This window comes from Mya arenaria, chromosome 17 (genome assembly GCF_026914265.1).
Source record: "Mya arenaria isolate MELC-2E11 chromosome 17, ASM2691426v1".
In the NCBI taxonomy this organism is placed as follows: Eukaryota; Metazoa; Mollusca; class Bivalvia; order Myida; family Myidae; genus Mya; species Mya arenaria.
This window is the reverse complement of record NC_069138.1, coordinates 55,642,341-55,665,950: the sequence shown is the minus strand read 5'-3', so window position 1 is coordinate 55,665,950 and position 23,610 is coordinate 55,642,341.

Here is a 23,610-nt window from a genome sequence, read left to right as displayed (position 1 = left end):
GATCTTGAACGGAAAGGGCAACTCTACGTCCATTTAGCATTTTAGATAATTTGTAAACATCATCTTTTGGTTTTTGTTGAAGAATTTCTTTCCTGAAGTTGAGCTGTGATTTAAGAGCTGATATTTTTTCCTTGTTCGTCTTCATTGTTTTCAAATGATGGTCAACTTGCTCTTCAGTTTGCCAAAGTCCCCAATCTATCATGTGTGTTGTGTGTTTTTTAAGCTTTTTTTGTATCCTGATTTCTTTCTCTTCGTTTTCTTTGATCTTCTGTAAAATAATTTCCTTTCTTCTTCTTTCAATTTCTTGTCTTCTTGCTCTGAATTTTTCACGTTGGTCTTTAACTTCTTTTCTGGATTTTATCATTATTTCTTTTTTAGTGCTTTCATTCAGTTCATTTAACCATTCATTTGTCTTATTGTGGCAAAACATCACATAAGCTTCCTGTGCAATGAAAGAGATATTTGGTTTTTCTCTTAAAAGCCTGTCAATATGTCCGAAAATACTTTCAGAAAATTTATTGTGTAGTGGAACTGATTTAGTTTTCATTTTGGTTTCTTCAGAAGCACATTCCCATTTACCACCTTGAATAAAGTCTTGAAACAGTTTTTTCATAGTTTTCAGGATTGCTGGAATCATACTGGCCAAAATCATGCATACCATATCATCTATTTCTGACTCAGTGATCAGCACCCTAAATTTTACATCTGCTGCAAGTCTTTCTGAGTCCACTCCATCCATCAAAATTAATCCAGCTACAAAATCATCTATGTTTTTTTACATTTTTCAATATACTGGCACAATGATTTAAAAAATTGTTCACTTTCAATTATATGTACATCTTTCCTCTCTATAAATCTCCATAATGGTGTAGTGATGCAGTAATGAATTAAACCAAGTAATTTCATTCCAGCTAGTAGATATGGAATCTGAATGTCATGATAAATTGATTGTAACAGTCTGTTAGAAGTATCAAAACTGAGATATTTTTTAATTTCACCTTTCATGAAGTATACATTAGTAGAGTTTTCAAATAGTATATTAAACCTGTTTCCATGAAATCTTTTTATCGGTACACTATTTAATTTATTCAAGGCTAAAAAATCTTTTGCAAATGTCTGAAAATTGCCATAAACACCACTCTTCTCATCTCCACCACAAGAAAATGCTTTACTCGCTGTTCTGATCAATCTAACTGTTGCTGTTTCATTGTTTCTAAAACTAACATCATAAATTGGCACTTTTCCTTCAACGAAAGCTTCTTCCAATACTTTTAAACTTTCACTAGCACATTCTGCAATGTGCACTAAAGAATGTAGGCCACAGAAAAAGTTGTTCATTGTTGTTACGGATAGTTTTTCAATTTCAGACATACTTGACCAATTTTCAAACATTACTTCAGACAGCACTTCAGTTCTATATATCTGTAGAAGTTCATTAAATTTTATTTGTGTGGCAGCCCTATCAGACATAGTAGATGTTATTTTTAATACTGCTTTTTGACTAATTTCATTTCCACTTTCATAAGTTGCTGTATTTATATCAGATAGAATTTCATTGAGTACATTTAGTGTGTCAAGTCCTGATTTTGTCACTATTTGTCTAGTTCCTAAAACGTATTCATTTCTATTTTCAGTACTTATGTGAAACCCTTCCATTTTTTTCCCAAATTTGGATGTTTCATCGGACATTAAACATAAATTATCTTCTTCTTGAATAATTTTCCCTAACTGTTTTTGAGATATTAAAAGTCGCTGCACATTCATATTATTAACTGTTGAGGTGGATGGAAGTCGGTTGGGTTTTATGCCAACTAAATTAAGTACATTAGCAATAACTTTTGACACATTGCTTGATGTTACATTATTTGTCAATAATTTATAAACACATTCTTGTGTTTCAGTGGTGAACACATGTTTGTCTTCATGAAATAAAAATACAGTTCTATTGTTACTATTGTCATAAAGACTTTCAATATTTTCTTTTTCAGACAGGAGTTCATTTTTTTCTTTTTTTAAATTCAGTAAATCATGCATCAAGTTGTCTATTTCAATTTTGAGGTTATTAATTTCTTGCTTTTTCTGATCTAGTTGTTCTTCAGCCCTACATCGTTTAAATCCATAATAAGATTTTTCAGATCGAATTTGTTTCATTTGTTGGTTTTTTTTTATTTAGAACTGTCTGCAAATGTTTAACTTGCCTTTTAAAATACTTTTTCAGTTCAATTTGTTTGACAAGACGATATTTTGTGGCCTGCCTTAATTTTAATTTTGCACCCATAGTTTTATTTTCTGTTTTTAGTTCTTCATTCACTTTAGACACCCGACTAAAGTCAGCAGCAAGACCACCTATCACATTCTTAGCCATGTTCATATCTTGGACATTCTGGACTTCTAATTCAGTTCCTGATTTCCTTCTTTGAAATACTTTTGGATGTGGAAAAGAAAAAACTTCCTTAGTGAAACTTTCAAATTTGGTTTCAAATAGGCTGTGACTTTTAGACTTTTTCAAATTTTTATACTGATTTAGCACTTTTTCATATTTCTTTTTTAATGAAATTTTGTTAGTTTCAGACGGTGCTTTTTCAATAAGCCATTCCAATGTATATTTTTTTCCATTTTTTTCAAACTGTTCAATAATTTCACCAAATGTTGTAGCCATTTTTAATTGTCTTATAAAGTTCTAACCTTAAATTCTGTTATCCAGCCAAGTTCCCTGGTTCCTGTGAATTACTTTGCTGTGAAGAATTTGAGTAGTCCTGAATAAAAAACAAAATGTTCGCCAGGCAGGGCAACATATGCCCATAGCATCATGGGACCCCCATTGAAAATATCTGACACAATAACAGATCTGGCATTCTTTAAATGTGACAAATAATTGTGACCTTGATGTTAACAGTACAGACCGGGCCATGTGTGTGTCACATAAACTGCTATAAGGTATGTGCATATCAAGTTCAAAAATCATAGACCAAGGCAAAAATATTTATTGCTAACTAGTACAAAGCTTTAACAACCTACTAAAGCCACATATTCTTTACGGAATAGATAAGCTAAAAGCTTGACACATTAATGAACCCAACACATCATGACCCAGAGGTAGACATTAGGGTGAAGGTGGTAGTGTCATATAAGGCACTTCATATCAGCACTGCCTCTCTCTCTTCTTATGAGGTAGGTTCAATTTTGAATGAGTCTTTAGAGCAATAAATGTAAGTTATAAGTTATTTCACAAATGAGATTATTTCTATGGCAATCTAAACTTATTATCTATAGCACAATGCAAATAAATTAAGGCACTCACAGATGAAAATAGCTCTGGATGGATTCTCTCTGCTAGTTGTCTTGGCAAAAAGCGTTGACAGTTACAATTTGGGCAGACTACTGTGGCAACCCATTCCTCATCATCTTTGTCAACCACAGGTCTGTTGAAAAGAGGCTCACTTATCGTTTCACTTTCAGTCTCCGTCTCTGAGTCTGATGATGGTAGTTTTAACTGAAATTATTTATAGCAACCAATATATCAGAAGAAAATATTTAACCCATTACCACTGTGATAGTACATACCAATGCCAGCCTGTTAAAAATAATAATTCTATTTTTATTCTTGTTTTGTTACTATTTCGGTGCTTTATACCAATAGTTTATATCGAAACGATTAAATTGGGAAATGTTTTACATCAGTGATAATCAAAGTCTTTTAAATTATATTTATCATAGTGGTCAAAGTTTTAGGGTTATTTCGATACACAACTGAAACAGAATCTTGATCAAACCTATGTGTATTACATACATGTAGAACTGGCACTGCTAATTCTTTGTTGTCCTCACTGTTAGAGTCACTTCCAATAACAACTACTTCTGCTTCATCAACATCAGTGTCACTGCTAATAACTATAATGTCCTCTTCAATGCTCCTGAAATATTCATTACAATATAAATATAATGTTAAAGAAAACAATTATTCTGATTACATCATTTTTAAAAGCAAATGGTTAGAATGACATGTATTTTCTTTTTACAAACAGTTTCAATTTAAAGTATAACCCTTACAAATATCTTTAAATCTTTAAAACACCAAAACAAATACGCCATACAAAATAATGTAAAGGCAAATTTTATGAATGTGATTCCAATTATTGACAAGTAAACTGTCCTAGAAAATGATTAGTTAAGAGTCTTTTCAAAGAATGTCTTGTATCCTCCATTGCCAATTCATTCCCACTTACGTCTGATGTACAATTTGTGTCTCGAGTAACTCAAATTATAGTGGGCGTGGCATTTTGCCAAGTACTTCATACGTTATTTTTAAAAAAATAATAAATGTCACCGCTTCAAAACGTATATATATTCAAGAAATAGTTAAAATAAACGCATGGACACTTGTTATAACAGTTGTCACTCATTTCAAAGATGACTTACATTCTATTTCGTCCAAAATATTTGGTAAAATCATCCAATATGTGTTGAAATCTCGGATGGTCTCGTTTCTCCTTTTTGAAGATTCAATCAGGGGGAGCTAATTCCTCACAAACTCCGATCACACTTCGGATGTTTCCGTAATGACTTCGCGATTTACGGAAACTGGCGGATATTCCCGAAGTACCCTGACCCCTTTAAAGCCTCGTCGCTGTTTAGCGCTTGCCATTTTTATCAACATTTTTCTTTTTCTCTATTCTGCACGCAATCATACTGCCATCTGAGGATGCTTTTTGGCTTATTTAGCCTGGATTAATATCGAAAATTAGCATTAAAAAATGCATATATTCTAACACGAATTTTGTTGTGTTTTTGGCATTGTTTCTAAGAAAATTTGGATTTGTACACTAGAATATTGTATAAATTTGTGTATGTGATATAATTGTTTCGAATATTGATAAAAGAAAATGCTTTTAATAAGCGGTTTTATAACTCCCGTATTGGCGTAATCGAGACGACAACGACGACACTTTTCATTTGTTGGATGCTTAGACATTACCTTAAGATGGCCGCCCGCGTCATGAAATGTTGCTGAAGTTTAAAATGTTAACGAATATCTAAGCAGAAAAAGTTTATTTAGTGTATAGGTATCTTTTTTTTAGTAACAAATCATATTATTCTACTTGTATTCCATTTTTACACGATCTTTTTTGCATTATGACAGATGGGCGTTCTTTATTGGAAAATTCTGTTGTTATCGCTATTAGTGTATAAATACAAAGATAACACTTACCGGAATGTGTTCAACACGATATGAGTGGATGCCAAAAACTACTCCTTCGTGCAAAGGACCTAAAGAAATAGAAACAAATTAACCATATTGTACAAACAGAAACACAAAGAATTTCTTTCTGCACATAAATTATTTATTTATTTTCAATCGGCATCATTTACAGTTTAATTCATATACCCGGTAAGACGATCATTTTTAATACAATTAACTGGTTTAACTGCATAAGAGGCTAAAGTACCTTTTTCTTATAGAAATTCCTGATTATCCTCATTACACTTTAATGTTAATTTCATATTGTAATCAAGACCAAAATAAAAGTAAAAGTACTTACATCATATATACGGAATTTTTCTTCTATAAATATGTCTCGGACGGTCGACGTTACATCTCAAATGTTTAAGTTATATTTAACAATACTCGAAGTTTGTTCAGCCAATGGTAGCAAAGATAACCTTCTAATCTTAATCCCATTTGGACATTACCAACAATGTGTGTTTTGTTGTATTGTCTGCCGCTCATGTTTAGTCATGCGGAATGATTTTCCAATAAGTGGAAGAAACGACTGATTAATGGACCTCATTTTGACTTCGGTGAAAATGACACTTCTTCAAAAAAATGTTTCAGAAATAAAAGTTTATTGATTTATAGCGGTCATAACCATAAAATAACATTGCTAACTAGAGGATCTAGTGTAAAATTCATGGAAGCACATTTAGATATTCGAAAATAGGATCTTCTATGCCAAAAGTGTTTAATTAAACGCTTTTGCAAATTAACCCTTATGTATCTGGTCCGAATTACAAGCTGAATACCCATTTACATGCTTGTAATTCAAATATTATGTATCGTGATGTATCTTGGCCGAACTACAAGCCGAATACCCATCTACAAACTTGTAATTCAAATATTATGAATGATGGTGCAGTTAGGGTGAACTACAATCTGAATGCCGATATACAAGCTTGTAATTGGCGAACTACAGGTTAAATTACTATGTACAATGTACTACAAGATGAATACCCAACTACTAGCTTGTAATTCAAATATAATGTATGCTGATGTATTTGGTCCGAACTACAAGATGAATACCCAACTACAAGCTTGTAATTCAAATATAATGTATGCTGATGTATTTGGTCCGAACTACAAGATGAATACCCAACTACTAGCTTGTAATTCAAATATAATGTATGCTGATGTATTTGGTCCGAACTACGAGATGAATACCCAACTACTAGCTTGTAATTCAAATACAACGTATGCTGATGTATTTGGTCCGAACTACAAGATGAATACCCAACTACTAGCTTGTAATTCAAATATAATTTATGCTAATGTATTTGTCCGAATTACAAGATGAATACCCAACTACTAGCTTGTAATTCAAATACAACGTATGCTGATGTATTTGGTCCGAACTACAAGATGAATACCCAACTACTAGCTTGTAATTCAAATACAACGTATGCTGATGTATTTGGTCCGAACTACAAGATGAATACCCAACTACTAGCTTGTAATTCAAATACAACGTATGCTGATGTATTTGGTCCGAACTACAAGATGAATACCCAACTACTAGCTTGTAATTCAAATACAACGTATGCTGATGTATTTGGTCCGAACTACAAGATGAATACCCAACTACTAGCTTGTAATTCAAATATAATTTATGCTAATGTATTTGTCCGAATTACAATATGAATACCCAACTACTAGCTTGTAATTCAAATATTGTGTATGCTGATGTATCTGGGCTGAACTACAAGCTGAATATCCAACTACAAGCTTGTAATTCAAATATTATGAATGCTGGTGCAGTTAGGGTGAACTACAAGCTGAATACCGATATACAAGCTTGTAATTGGCGAACTACAAGTTAAATTACGATGTACAATGCACAAGCCGAACTACAAGCTGAATACCCAACTACAAGCTTGTAATTTGCGAAGTACAAGTTGAATTACTATGTACAATATACAAGCCGAACTACAAGCTGAATACCGATATACAAGCTTGTCATCGTCGAACTACATGTTAAATTACGATGTACAATGTACAAGTCGAACTACAAGCTGAATACCAAACTACAAGCTTGTAATTGGCGAACTACAAGCTGAACTACGATGTACAATGTACAAGCCAACTTCACATACCTTAAAAAAAGACATATTTGGAAATTAAAAACTTCCCTTTTTTGAAAAATGGTTATCCCGTTTTTCAAATGTTATTTTGATCTTGAAACTAAATGTCCGAACATTTGTTTTCATACCAAACAAAAAACAGACGAAAAGAACTTCTCGAACATAAATATAATGTTAAATTATTGTTCAAATATATTTGGAACTGTTTGTTGTAATACGTTATACAAACATCCTGGAAAATTCACACAACAATTTACAGGTTAACTGATATTTTTACCCCACCCACGCCTCATAATTTGTCAACAACCTAGCGTGGTCTGGACTCTTTACATGGAAAACGACCTGTCTTCAAACGAAACAGACTGGTCTCAGGCAGTGAGATGACTGAATACCCATGTATCATTAAACACACTGAAAAACTAAGAAAAGTTGTATATCCAATGATTATCCGCATTCGTTCGACCTTTCAAATATTCATTCAATAAATAGCGGCGTAGTAATTTGGTTATGTATTATGCCCCGTTAAGTGTTTCGTTATTTTTTGGAACATAGACGCTCTTATAAAACTTCATTGATTATTGTTCATGAAATCCTTGCACCAAAAACGAGCGAAAAATTAACTATAAGAAAAGAATATCAGAGATTTTTTTCTCAACAAACCGGAAATAGGAAATAAAAACAGCTACGTCATCAGCGGAAGAACAGACAGACGGACGGAGGGTTAACCTTACTAAAATATGTTATAGCTTATATTATAAGAGATTTAATAAGACAAGAAGAATTTTAGGTCTGTAAATTAAATGAATATTAAAATATTACGGCTTTCAAAATAACAGTAACGCCCGGTCGGCGCACCGTCTAAAATGTACGTTTACAAACTTTTAATGTATCTATCACAACATGCTTTTCTGACTTGATTACAAGCACAGTCTGGGATACAATATGGCGTCATCAGACTTTGTAGAAGCGCGAGTGGTGATCAAGTTTGGCATTTGATTGGGAAAAACTCCGACACAGGCTATGAAAATGATGGCCAAGGCGAAAATGAAACAACCTGTGTTCAGTTCATTAATATGCTGGCATTAACGCTATAGTATAGGGAAGTGCGAGATTCCTTAAACGACGATAAGGGAAGAGGATGGAATAAGAAGAGGGGTACGACGTTAGTGACGTCGGTCATGAACGTCATTGAAGGATCCTTGATCGCCGTTTGACAGTCCGTGGTGTAGCAAGCGCTATCGAGGCGGGGTACGGAAATGTGCAAAGGATTTTAACAGACGATTTAGGCATGAGAAAGGTTTGTGAGAGTTGGATCCCTCGATTGTTAAGTGAGGACGAGAGAGAAAAACGTGTGCGTGACTCAAAAACATTTCTGCGAATATATGCACGATAAGGTGAACAATTTATGAACCAGATCTTTACGAGCGATGAAACCTGGCTATGGTTTTACGATCCGGAGACAAAGCAACACTCATCTTTTTGCAAGACAGCCTTTTCATCAGCCCCGGAAAAGGCCAGAGTAAACAAGTCTGGAGCCAAGTACATGTTCATCATGTTCATGGACAGACAGGGAATGCTTCTTAGCCACGTTTTACCTAAGGGTCAAATGGTCATTGCAGATTACTTTGCGAAGGTATTATTATTATTATTATTATTATTATTATTATTATTATTATTATTATTATTATTATTATTATTACCAATTGAAATTGAAACGATATGTTGACAAAAACGCAATCGTTTTATTATGTTATTTCTTTATCATCCACTTAGATCAGTTTTTACTGCATATGGACAATGCCCCAGCACACACTGCTTCATCGACCCGGCTTGACAGAACAAAAATAGCAGCAAATCGTATTTACCTTATATACTGGATATTACATTATTAACTATATTATACTGTTACTGCACTATATGTAAAGTTCAAATAAATGTACACTCTCACTGGTAGACTGGTAATGATTTTGGTACAGCAGCATTGAATGTTCTTGGTCACTATAAGTGTTTGAGTCACAACCGTTACGATAAAACAGTGTTAAAATGTTTAAAATATATTTCGTGATGAAATATAGTTTCAGTCCTAATCTTGACTTGAGCACCTTCTGGTGTTAAAAGCTGTTGAAATGTCTTATTATTCCGTGGTTAAGGATAAGACATCATGTAAATAAGTTCCAAAATCTCCTCTAGGATCCAAACGTCCAAACGTCTCCCGGGCCGGAAACGATACTGCCGCCCTGAAACGTCCATTAGAAAGCCATTAAACTCCAAACGTTCTGTGGGATCCTTACCATATTACTCTTCCCTGGCAGCATACGCAATGCAGTTATAATCAATATTATAAGGATTCAAAGGCGTCGATTGTTTATCCTTATCCATGTATGAGTACTATAAAACGTACAAGAAGGTTAAGAAGGTGCCTCAAAGCTCTCAGCTTAAAATAGAACCGTTATCAAATATTAAGGAGGTGGAATAGTAAGTTATGACTTCCGTTTGACAAACGTTGGAATAATTTATGTCATAATATATTTATTCAATAAAAATATATTCAAACTAAAAAAAATCCTATTTGTTTAAAAATTTCAATTAATCCATTAAATGAAAATAGTAATGGACTAGAACTAAAAAAATGGCATTCATTGTCTCAAAAATATTTGTGAACATAAAAAGGTATATGATGCATGTCAAAAAAGTACTTGTTCAATGAAATATTAATATGCAGTATAATTTTATGAAGTAGGTATATAAATTTGTGACAGGTAGAAAACGAAAATTGGGTTTAAAATGCGTAACTGAAATCAGTTTTATTGTAACAAGGAATTTCATTGGCTGGCCGAACTCAATTTTGCATCTTACACGATTATAACGTGATTCATGGAAACAAGGTCACAGCTCTGATGACACGAGTTCATATTAGTCAATTAATCCATTATAAATTGATTTAACTAGCCGAACGTATGATTTATTATGGCTAGACGGACAAGTATGAGCTCCTGTCATCAAGCTACTAGATTTTGCGCTGCCATATTAATTTGGCTTAACCAATCAAAACTGCTGTTATAAGATAAAGGTATTATCCCATGATGCTAAGTATATCCATAATATTTATTTGAACCACATTTTAATATTTTACTGAACGTTCGATATAATTGTAACATAATTGTTACATTGATATATTATCATATTGAACAAATAGTTCTTTGTCAACAAATATTTTTAGTGAATACATATTTTGCAATAATCGAATACATATTTTCGTAAATCTGTATATTCTTGATTAAATGAATATATTTAACATAATATATTGTCATGTCATACGAAACACAGTTAAGTCTTTGATTGAAAAAGTGTTAACTTAAGTTGTGACTAACCTTTAAGACGTTAAACTGTTGACTGTTTCCTGAAGGTTGTTTCCCTTTTATTTTGATTGCTAATTTTAAGCACTTTGCTTTGAATACATCTGCATACTCTGTAAGGCAAACTCTTTCGCTATAGAAAATGCAAAATTGAATAATCCACGAGTTTCGCCTATTTGCGAGTGATTTCTCTGCTGTATATAAAGATACTTACCTTGAGTGAAGGTTCACTATATATGTAATCGTACTAATTTATTTTAGTGAAGCCGCTAACAATCCTTGATAAACACTCCTAGTTTAACATGATATATATGTAATGTGTTGTTTGTGGAGTTTAAAGTTGTTGTTCCCTGTTTCTGGTGTGTGTGTTTTGTGCTTCATGTTATTAGCGTTGACCCTGTGGGTTAATGTTTAAACTCTCGACTTCTGGGCTTGTTTCTGTAGTTTTGCGTTAAAAATTTAATCAGTAATAATTTCTTATGAGATATAACTAGTTTATGTTAACGTATATGGGTCAGTTATGCAGGTGTTTACCTGGTCCCTTGCCATGCAAACACTCGCCAAATGCCTTTCCGACATGGTGACTTCGTACGTGGACAAATAACACTAATTCGGAAGTGCCTACTTATATTTGCATGTCTAACTTTTAATAAAATCATTTCAGTAAACCAGATCCATGCGTATTGTTGTTGGTCACAATTCGTATGCAATTTCTCAGTTAGCTTTAGAATATATAGGAAAAATATTTAGTGGTCTCTTACCTGGTATAAGCGTTCTTGTGCTGGGCAATCCGGGAACTGGCATGTTTTTGCAGTGGCAGTATGTGTATACCACGTGATAAATTACGTCATAAATGCTACTTCGGAAGGCAACATTTTGCTTAAAATGATGACTCAAAACAACGATAACTTTTCTTTTCTTCGCCATTTTAAATGAAACAAAGGGCAGTATATGATGCTTAAAGAGTTCCGTCTTCGTCTTATTATCGGAATTTAATGAGGTGAATAGTTTCTTCAAACACTTCTTCAAACCTGTTTCCGAAATAATGTTTTGCAAGTGCTCCATTAGATGGTGGTTTTGGAAAAAGGATTGTCGAAGTGTTTCAGGAAAATAAACTCTCAATCATTGTCTGGTAAAAGACCGAATGCGGGGTTATGTAAGCGTCGTAGACTGCGCAATGTTTCGTTAAATGTGGTGAATAAATAGTAAACTTGAGTAGAATAGGCACAGTGGAGAAGTGTTGGCGCTGGGGTTCTAGTGAAGGCACTGTGGAAGAGTGATCGCGCATGAGTTATATTGAAGGCACTGTGAAGTACACGTGGCGCTGTTGCTCTAGTGATGACACGGTGGAGTACTGATTGCGCTGTGGGTCAAGTGAAGGCACAGTGGAGTAGTGATAGCGCTATGTGCCTAGTAGAGGCACAGTGGAGTAGTGATGGTGCATTGGATCTAGTGAATGCACTGTAGAGATTACTGATTCTTGCATACCGGACGTGTGTTTCCGGTCATGTGACCGGTGCTCGAAAAACTCATCTTACACCCCCATGTTAGATGAGTCACGCGCAACAACGCGCCACTTCTTATATCTTTTATTGTATGGTTTATGAAAAGTATATTATGCCATTTCAATAAAGCGCAATCAAATATATAATTATGTATGCAAGACTTTTCATTGAATTTGAAAATGAATAATCGTAAAAAACGCGAGTTTTCGTTATTTGCAATTACTGCGCTTTATGACTTCAGTAAACAACGTCGCGCGCTATTTGGCGAATTGTACAAAAGTCCGTTTTCTTCGTCATTTTTTCCACAAAAGGTACAGTGGAGTAGTGATGGCGCTGTGGGTCTAGTGAAGGTACAGTGGAGTAATGATGGCGCTGTGGGTCTAGTGATGGCAAAGTGGAGTAGTGATGGCGCTGTGGGTCTAGTGAAGCAAAGTGGAGTAGTGATGGTGCTGTGGCTCTAGTGAAGGCAAAGTGGAGTAGTGGTGGCGCTGTGGCTCTAGTGATGGTACAGTGGAGTAGTAGTGGCGCTGTGGCTCTAGTGAAAGCACAGTCGAGAAGTGGTGGCGCTGTTGCTCTAGTGAAAGCAAAGTGCAGTAGTGGGGTGCTGTTGCTCTAGTGATGGCACAGTGGAGTAGTAGTGGCGCTGTTTCTAGTGATGACACAGTTGAGTAGTAGTGGCGCTGTGGCTCTAGTGAAAGCACATTCGAGAAGTGGTGGCGCTGTTGCTCTAGTGATGGCACAGATGAGTAGTGGTGGCGCTGTTGATCTAGTGAAGGCACAGTGGAGTAGTGGTGGCGCTGCTGCTCTAGTGAAGGCACAGGGGAGTAGTGGTGGCTCTGTTGCTCTAGTGAAGGCACAGTGGAGAAGTACTGGTGCAGTGGATCTAGTAAAGGTACAGTGGTATAGTTGTGACATTGTTGCTCTAGTGAAGGCACAGTGGAGTATTGGTGGCGCTGTTGCTCTAGTAGAGGCACAGTGGAGTAGTGGTGACGCTGTTGCTTTCTAGTGAAGGTACAGTGGAGTAGTGGTGGCGCTGTGGCTCTAGTGAAGGCACAATAGAGTAGTGGTGGCGCTGTTGCTCTAGTGAAGGCACAGTTATGTAGTGTTGGCGCTGTAGAGTTGTGATGGCGCAACTGCTCTAGGAAAGGCGCAGGGTGGTAGTGGTGGCGCTGTAGCTCTATTGAACACACAGTAGGGTAGTGTTGGCGCTGTGGAGTAGTGATGGCGCAACTACTCTAGTGAAGGCACAGTGAAGTAGTGGGGACTGTTGCTTTAGTGATGACACGGTGAAATAGTAGATGCATTGTATATAAACAATAATAGGCAAATCGGGATTGTGTCTGACATATCTTTTCAATGGTTACACAGTGACAACAAACAAAAAAGAGTAACATGTAACATTTAATTATCGTTTTAATTTACTTAATATACAGGTCAATTGATATTTGATAAAATATAAATCTGTAAAGCTGAACCGAAAAAGTACACAAAATGTTCGATCTAGAAAATAGTTCATGTCTAGACATGTAAGGTACGGAATCTAATAACCAGTGTGTGGTTATTTCTCTGTATTTTGAAAGTTTTTTAAACAAATAGTTGTTCGTCATTTTGTTATATGCATTTAATTTTGTTGAAATTGTTAATCAATGGTCATTTTGACCTATTTTAAACACAAAATTAGTATATACTATTTTGTCGAATAAGCGTTCCTTATCTTCTTTTTTAATACTTATGTATTGATCGTTAGCCATATAAGATGTCTAAAGTCGAAAATTCAACAAATGCTTATTAATCAAAGATGTTCGAATTATCACAGAAGAGATTACATACACAACAAAATAGTCATGCTCAGAAATGTTGTCACCAAGACATGTTTTCCGCATACAATGTTGGCTGCCGCGTTTTTGCTAGCCCCTGATTGTACTGTAGTACTAGAACTGTGCGTGGAAGTGGCTCCAGTGGCGGTTGAGGTGCCGCTAGGTCTTGTTCCGCCAGTGGCGGTTGAGGTGCCGCTAGGTCTTGTTCCGCCAGTGGCGGTTGAGGTTCCGTTAGGTGTTGTTCCGCCAGTGGCGGTTGAGGTGCCGCTAGGTGTTGTTCCGCCAGTGGCGGTTAAGGTGCCGCTAGGTGTTGTTCCGCCAGTGGCGGTTGAGGTGCCGCTAGGTGTTGTTCCGCCAGTGGCGGTTGAGGTTCCGCTAGGTGTTGTTCCGCCAGTGGCGGTTGAGGTTCCGCTAGGTGTTGTTCCGCCAGTGGCGGTTAAGGTGCCGCTAGGTGTTGTTCCGCCAGTGGCGGTTGAGGTTCCGCTAGGTGTTGTTCCGCCAGTGGCGGTTGAGGTTCCGCTAGGTGTTGTTCCGCCAGTGGCGGTTAAGGTGCCGCTAGGTGTTGTTCCGCCAGTGGCGGTTGAGGTTCCACTAGGTGTTGTTCCGCCAGTGGCGGTTAAGGTGCCGCTAGGTGTTGTTCCGCCAGTGGCGGTTGAGGTTCCGCTAGGTGTTGTTCCGCCAGTGGCGGTTGAGGTTCCGCTAGGTGTTGTTCCGCCAGTGGCGGTTGAGGTTCCGCTAGGTGTTGTTCCGCCAGTGGCGGTTAAGGTGCCGCTAGGTGTTGTTCCGCCAGTGGCGGTTGAGGTTCCACTAGGTGTTGTTCCGCCAGTGGCGGTTGAGGTTCCGCTAGGTGTTGTTCCGCCAGTGGCGGTTGAGGTTCCGCTAGTAGAGGCTGTTGAATCATTGCATGCCGCGGTGACAAAATCGAAGAAAGTTTGCCAAACTGTCAAATTTGCGCTGTCGCAAACTGCACCAAGATCCGACATGGAGGTAGCAACCAGGGTATCAGCATAGCTGAAGGAAACAAAACAATAATTATTGCAAGTTGCTTATGTAAAAGTTTGTACAAGTATGTCTTGTTCATCTAGCCATTGGCGTAAATGTTATTTTTTTCTAGTGACCCATTACGTATTGATATCATTTGGAAGGGTTGTGCTCTCTATTACTCATTAGCAAACTAAATGGCTTAAGAAATTACAGGCGAAGTTAATGCAGTTTGTATTTTTGCTTTTTGTATCTAATGAAACTGGACATGAATTAGCCTATTTTGCAGTCGTTCAATGACAGTAGTGAATAGAATAGTTTCCGGTATAAAGTTCATATATCATGTACCTACCCAATAAATCATTTCAAATTATAAAAAATGTCATAGTCCTAACGTATAGCTCTATCCAGAGACTCGGTGATAAATTGAATAATTCTGTACCTATATTTATTTAACAAACTATTTTTAATATAATAAATGATGTCCAGAAAACAGCATACCGCATGGGCATGCCAAAATGCTCCAACAAAGTAACAAACCGTTCTGATTTTACCCATATAGTGCTTTTTTACATCAGAACGAAATAAAATGTCAATTATACGTATTGTCAGGTACATGAACGATGTTTTTAACGATAGTTTTTATGTATGTTCTAATAGCTTTATGAACCAATAATCACCATTGCTGAACACATCATAATATTTAGTATTATTTACTGAACCTATAACTAGCTTGGTCTGAAATAAGCTCAACAAATGCGAAACTAATCTTTAACCATATAAATGAGTCATTGTCTAAATCATTAATATTCACTTAAAGAGTTTTGAATGTCCTACTTTAAGACTATGTAAACATAAGAATTATTTCAACATTCCTTTAGAATCATATATTCAAAAGACTAGATACCAAATGATAGAACTGAAAAAAAGTTGCAAAAACTCTTAAAATTGATATCGTTGTGTACAACGCATTGAATCTTATTTACTGATGTATCACATCGCCTACGACACATGTATCTTTCGCAGTTTTGGCGTGTTTTTCCACTTCGAAATTTACTTGGTTCGTCTACCACGTAGATACCAGTAAATTTAAAAATAACGTCGGTGTGTTCATCTGTACTTATCACGTGATTTTCAGATGCCTAATATACACACTATAAACTGGGAAACCAGTATGCGCTATGTTTAAACAGGTAAACTCAGCTGAGACAGCGACAAAATATTATTTTAATCATGTAAAGAAATGTTATAGGCCTCATATTATTTTGTATTGACAATTTTATGTTTGTTTTGAGAAAATACTTTATTTGCCGATTTTGGGAACCTCTGGTGTCCCTTTAAGTTCTAAAAGCTTATAGAAATGTACCGATTTCCCTTATAATTATTTTTTCACATGCCCTCTGAGCAAACCATTAACCGTTTACTGAACGAATAGCTGCCATTTTACCGAAGTAATTCTTTTAGGCTTTGTCTGAGTTGGGCGAATGTGCACTTATTGACAATCCGCATTCGGGCAAACGAATATTTTGTATTTGTGTTTCAATTGGTTAATCGACATTTAACAAGCATAATGACAACTTAAACGTATTGCAACAAACATTGAACAACTTACGAACAAATGTCAGCAAGTGTGAACGTGGAATTGTCCAAGGAGTCAACGTTGAAATCAAAGTCGGATACGTTTCCTTTGACGGAATAGTCATCAACTAGTAAGGAACAAGCGAATGGCCCAGCTAAAATGCAAAAACAATTTTTTTAAGTTGCCACAATACAAATGAGAAGGATCCACGACAATCTGCTTGATGCAGTCACATATTATGTAATTGCGTGCGTACGTGTGCGCGTGTGTGTGTGTGCGTGCCTGCGCACGCGTGTGTGTGTGTGTTTGTGTTTATGTGTGTGTGTGTGTGTACGTGTGTGCGGGTGTATGTTTGCGTATGTGTGCGTGAATGTGTGCATGTGTGTGTGTGTGTGTGTGCGTGCGTGCGTGCGTGCGTGCGTGCGTGCGCGTGCGTGTGTGCATGTGTGTGTGCGCGCGCACGTGTGTGTGTGTGTGCGCGCGCGCGCGTGTGTGTATGCGTGTGTGCATGTGTGTGTGCGTGTGTGTGTGCGTGTGCTACAATAACGTTATTGTTTCGCAAAACAACGAAATAGTAATTTTGTTCATTGCTTTACCATTACGATGGTTTGAAAATATGTGAGCGATTTAGAGCCTCATTGGTATTTTTTAAATGATTCTAAAATCATGTTTTATATACCCTGGCACATACATGATAAGAAATGAATTTTCAAAACAAATAATGCCCTTTAATTGGATCCAAACTCACGAGATATTATTTTTTAAAATTACAAACCGAGGCTGAATTCAAAGCATAAATCAAAGCATAAACTGAACGAACACTTTACAGATTTGGTTGATCGAGGCAGGTCGAAATATATGTAACATTATATTGGATTACTTTTTTGATTTTCTATTTTTGTTTCTGTTTTGCCTATATTGTGACCTTCAGCTTTATGCGATGGTTCATTCATGATATAGAGGATACTTGTTTGTTCCCGTCGAATATCGTTATCTATAATATATAGTGATTTTTCAGTGAAATAAAATTGTTCACTACTTTAAGGAGTTAAAATATCAATATGATAGTTTCACTGTTTACATTTTAGCCCGCTTTCACTTCCAAATTAAATGTCAGCGCTCACAAGGATATGATACAATTTTAATAACGTCATTTTGGAAATCTTCGTGAAAACCTAGGTTATTGACAAATTTTGTGTCGTGAGTGGGGTAAAAAAATCATCAATTAATCTGTCTTTAATGTGTGAATTTTCTTGAACTTCGTAAAAACGACAAACAGTTCAAAAACATATTTAAGCGATGATAAAACATCGTACTTATGTTCGAGCAGTAATTTTCGTCTGTAATTTCTTTTGTTGGTTTGTATGAAAGCAAACGATCGAACATTCGGCTTCAAAGTTCAAGAAAACGTTTAAAAATAGGATAACCATGTTTCTAATAAACGGTAAATTGTTTATTTCCAAATATACCTTTTTCGACTGATGCAAAAATCGAATATTATTTTTGGGCAACATTTGTTACTACAACGGATTTTAACGTTGTTCTTAAAGTTGATATCCTCACTCCTTAGTTTTCAGTGAAAGCATAAAATTGATATTTTCACTGTTGTTATTTCACTGATAAAACTTTATATTTCACCGAGCATGAAACATATCCTTTTTAAACCTATTATTATTAGATCACACAATATTTCACATCGTGAATGCCGAAAGTCAATATAGCTGTTGGTGCTCACTCAGTGAAATATATAACTATCTTACACTGAAACCAATAATAACTTTCTATTTCAATAACCGAGTTAGCACAAAAGCTGTTTACTTTTAGTGTTCACGAGGTAAACCATATTACGACCATTGTGGGAGTTAATGAAATAAGACTTACGTGCATTATTAACATACTCCGTGCACAGGTAGGTGTAGGCGGTCATTAAATTTGATCCGTCACCAAAGAACGCAGCAAATTTGGTATCGTTGTTATAGCAGTCGTATGTGGTTATGTTGGATTGCAGGCAAGTGAACGCTGTATATAATCCTCCTTGACTGTAATATAATATTTCGTAAGGCGTTTTACAAATGTCTCACAATATCTCTTGTTCAAACCTGGAAATGTAGCACTGCTCTATCTCAAACGGAAAATGCAGCACTGGTCTATCTAAAACGAAAAACGGTAGCACTGCTTTTTCTCAAACAGGGAAACGTAGCACTGGTCTATCTCAAATAGGGAAATGCAGCACTGGTCTATCCAAAACAGAAAACTATAGCACTGCTCTATCTTAAACAGGGAACTGTAACACAGACATATCTTATTAACGGAAATGTAGCACTGCTCTTTATCAAACTGTAAAATGTAGCACTGCTCTATCTCAAACAGGGAAATATAGCACTGCTGTATTTCAAAATGTGAAATGTAGCAGTGCTCTACCTAAACAGGGAAATGTTGCACTGCTCTATCGCAAACAGGAAAATGAAGCACTGCTCTATCTCAAACAGGAGATAGCTGCTGTACCTCAAACAGGGAAATATAGCACTGCTGTACCTCAAACAGAGAAATATAGCACTGCTCTATCTCAAACAGGGAAATATAGCACTGCTCTATCTCATACAGGGAAGTATAGCAGTGCTCCACCTAAAACAGGAAAATGTTGCACTGCTCTATCGAAAACAGGAAAATGTAGCACTGTTCTATTTAAAACGGAAAACGGTAGCACTGCTTTTTCTCAAACAAGGAAATGTAGCACTGGTCTATCGCAAACAGGAAAATGTAGCACTGCTCTATCGCACACAGGGTAATGATTAACTTCTCTATGGCAAACAGGGAAATGCAGTACTGCTCTATCGCAAACAGGGAAATGTTGTACTTCTTTATCGCAAACTGGAAAATGTTGCACTTCTCTATGAAAAACAGGGAAATGTTGCACTTCTCTATGGCAAACAGGGAGTTGTAGCACTGCTCTATCGCAAACAGGGAAATGTTGCACTTCTCTACGGCAAACAGGGAAATGTTGCACTTCTCTATGGCAAACAGGGAAATGTTGCACTTCTCTATGGCAAACAGGGAAATGTAGCACTGCTCTATTGCAAACAGGAAAATGCAGCACTGCTCTATCCCAAACAGGGAAATGAAGAACTGCTCTATCCCAAACAGAGAAATATAGCACTGCTCTATCTCAAACAGGGTAATGCAGCACTGCTCTATCCCCGAACAGAGAAATACAACACTGCTTTATCATTAACAGTGAAATGTAGCACTGCTCTATCCCAAACAGGAAAATGCAGCATTGCTCTAATCCAAACAGGGAATAAAACACTGCTCTATCCTAAACTGAAAAATGAAACGCTGCTTTATCCCTAACAGTGAAATGTAGCACTGCTCTATCCCAAACAGGGAAATGCAGCATTGCTCTAATCCAAACAGGGAAATAAAACACTGCTCTATCCTAAACAGGGAAATGAAACGCTGCTCTATTCCTAACAGGGAATTGAAGCACTGCTTTATTCCGAATAGGGGAATGCAGCATTGCTCTATCTCAAAGAGGGAAATACAGCGCTGCTCTATCCCTAACAGGGAAATGTAGCACTGCTCTATCCCGAATCGGGACATGCAGCACTGATCTATCCTAAACAGGGAAATGAAGCACTGTTCTAATCCCAACAGGGAAATGCAGCACTGCTCTATCCTACGGAATGCCGTTAGAGCCATCGCCTGTGTATGTGTTGATCTGAAACGCAATACTTGAAAGTACGATGATGAAAACGCGAAATCACGAAACAACGATGGTGAAACGCGACAGTATTTCACCATCGTACTGTCGCGTTTTCACCATCGAAGTTTCGTGATTTTGTTTTCAAAATCGTAGTATCGTACTGTTGTGTTTTCATCATCGTACTGTCGCGTTTTCGTCATCGTACTATCGTGTTTTCATCATCGTACTATCGTGTTTTCATCATCGTGCTATCGCGTTTTCACCATCGTGCTGTCGCGTTTTCATCATCGTACTGTCGTGTTTTCATCATCGTACTATCGCCTTCCGGCGCGCATGCCCAGAGAAGAAAATTGCCCTCCATGTGACAAAATGTCGAATGCAGGGGTGCATTTCATAACATTTTTACGATCTGCCATTATTGTAAATGTACGATCATATTAACGACCAACTGAATGACAATTACAAAGGCGTATAAGAAACGTCTCGTAAGCTCTCCAGTCGTTTAGAACAAAAACACTAACAAAAGCGCAGCGTTCAAGCGAATGACACAACCTGAAATAAAATGACGCCACGTCATATAAACCTAATAGAAGCACCTGTCTTTTTTATGAATTATTATTCTACTACGACTACTACTGCTTCTGCTACTGCCACTGCCACGATGATGAAAACGCGAAATCACGATATTGCGGTGGTGAAAACGCGAAACTACGATGGTGAAAACACTATAGTTTATCCAAGTATCATCATCGTACTGTCGTATTATCACGTTTTCGTAATCATACTGTCGCGTTTTCATCATCGTACTGTCGCGTTTTCACCATCGTAGTTTCGTGAATTTGCGTTTTTATCATCGTACTTTCGAGTATCTCGTTTAAGATCAACACATAGGCGATAGCCCTAACGGCATTCCGTACCATCCCGACTGCTCTATCCCAAACAGGGACATGCAGCACTGCTCTATCCCAAACAGGGACATGCAGCACTGCTCAAATCCAAACAGGGAAATATAGCTCTGCTCTATCCTAAACAGGGAAATGCAGCACTGCTCTATCCCAAACAGGGACATGCAGCACTGCTCTAATCCAAACAGGGAAATATAGCACTGCTCTATCCTAAACAGGGAAATGCAGCAGTGCTCTATCCCTAACAGGAAAATGTTGCGCTCTATCTCAAACAGGGAAATACAGCACTGCTCTATCCTGAACAGGGAAATGCAGCACTCCTCTTTCCCTAACAGAAAAATGTTTCGCTCTATCTCAAACAGGGAAATACAGCAATGCTCTACCACAAATAGGGAAATGAAGCACTGCTCTACCCCAAACAGGGAAATGTAGCACTGCTCTACCCCAAACAGGGAAAATGCAGCACTGCTCTACACCAAACAGGGAAATGTAGCACTGCTCTATCCCGATTAGGGACATGCAGCACTGCTCTACACCAAACAGGGAAATGTAGCACTGCTCTATCCCGAATAGGGACATGCAGCACTGCTCTACACTAAACAGGAAAATGTAGCACTGCTCTTTCCTGAATAGGGACATGCAGCACTGCTCTTACCCAAACAGGGAAATGCAGCACTGCTCTTACCCAAACAGGGAAATGTAGCACTGCTCTACCCTAAACACGGAAATGTAGCACTGCTCTACCCTAAACAGGGAAATGCAGCACTGCTCTCCCAAACAGGGAAATGTCGCACTGCTCTATCCCGAAAAGGGAGATGCAGCACTGCTCTTACCCAAACAGGGAAATGTAGCACTGCTCTACCCTAAACACGGAAATGTAGCACTGCTCTACCCTAAACAGGGAAATGCAGCACTGCTCTCCCAAACAGGGACATGCAGCACTGCTCTATCCCAAATAGGGACATGAAGCACTGCTCTACACCTTACAGGGAAATATAGCACTGCTCTATCCCGAACAGGGAAATATAGCACTGCTCTTTCCCGAACAGGGAAATATAGCACTGCTCTTTCCCGAACAGGGAAATATAGCACTGCTCTATCCCAAGTAGGGATATGCAGCACTGTACCTAAACTTGTGTGAGAAGCTTCGTTAAGAAGTCGTATGCAAAATTTATCTGTACAATTGTACTAGCAGACCCGCTTTTAACCAAGGGCAGTAATGTCAGGTGTACATTTTTTGAACCGCGTCTTGAATGTAGTTCGTCACTACTTACGTAAATGCTAATTCAATTAAAGACTTAACCGTGTCTCACTTATAACATAATCACAAGGTCGTTTCGAAAAAAAATCTCGTTTTATCATATTGAAAACAATGTTTATATGGCAAATGTTTCCCTTTCTTTTCTGATAGGTTTCGCTTAGTAATTTAGTAAACTTTAACTAAATCGAGGACATTTTATTCCCCAAACAATAAGCTTGGAAACCTGGACGCCCTTGACATTACTGCCCTTGTTAACGCATAGATCACTTTCCTCGTTCTGTCGTACATGTAGTTTCGTACACATACCTGGATGGCGTTGTGCACAAAAGCATGATCACACGTACAAGTACCAATTAACAAAGTGTTTCTAAACCTCCTTAATTACTTAGAACTTACTTGCACATGTCATCAGCATTAGTGTCATTCATAAACGGAAAGAGGTACTCCGTGTATATCGAAATATTGCTCAAACATGTGTAAAAGTAGCCATTCATATCTTCGTAGGCACATTGTGACTTTGCTGATTGGACCAGAAGTAGACATACCAAACCTGGAAATATATTATTAATTATAACTTTTTAACTATAAAGAGCAACACAAATAAAATAATACCGAAAATATCAATTTTTTTAACATTAACACTATTACAACCAATATCATCAACATCATTACTATGGTAGCAATTGCCACAAATTATTAAACATTCCCTTTCCGATATAAGCACTATTAATATTACTAGTTGCTATGATCACTTATGTCTTGTACCGGTTGCTATAACCACTTACTATTATTATTAGTTGCTATTATCAACATATTACTATTACTTGTTGCATTTACAATTTATTACTACTGCTAGTTGCCATTACCACTAATTACTATAAGCTGTTACTAGTACCACCTATTTCGATTATTAGTTGATTTACCGCATATAGCTAGTTGCTATTGCCACTTTATACTATTTTGAGTTGCTATTTCGACTTATTACCATTACTAGTTGCTATAACCACGTATTACTATTACTGTTTGCTATTACCACGTTTTGCAATTACTATTACCACTTATTAGTGGTTGATATTACCACTTCACCATTATCATCATCATCATAGTCGTCGTCGTCATCATCATCATCATCGTCGTCGTCGTCACCGTC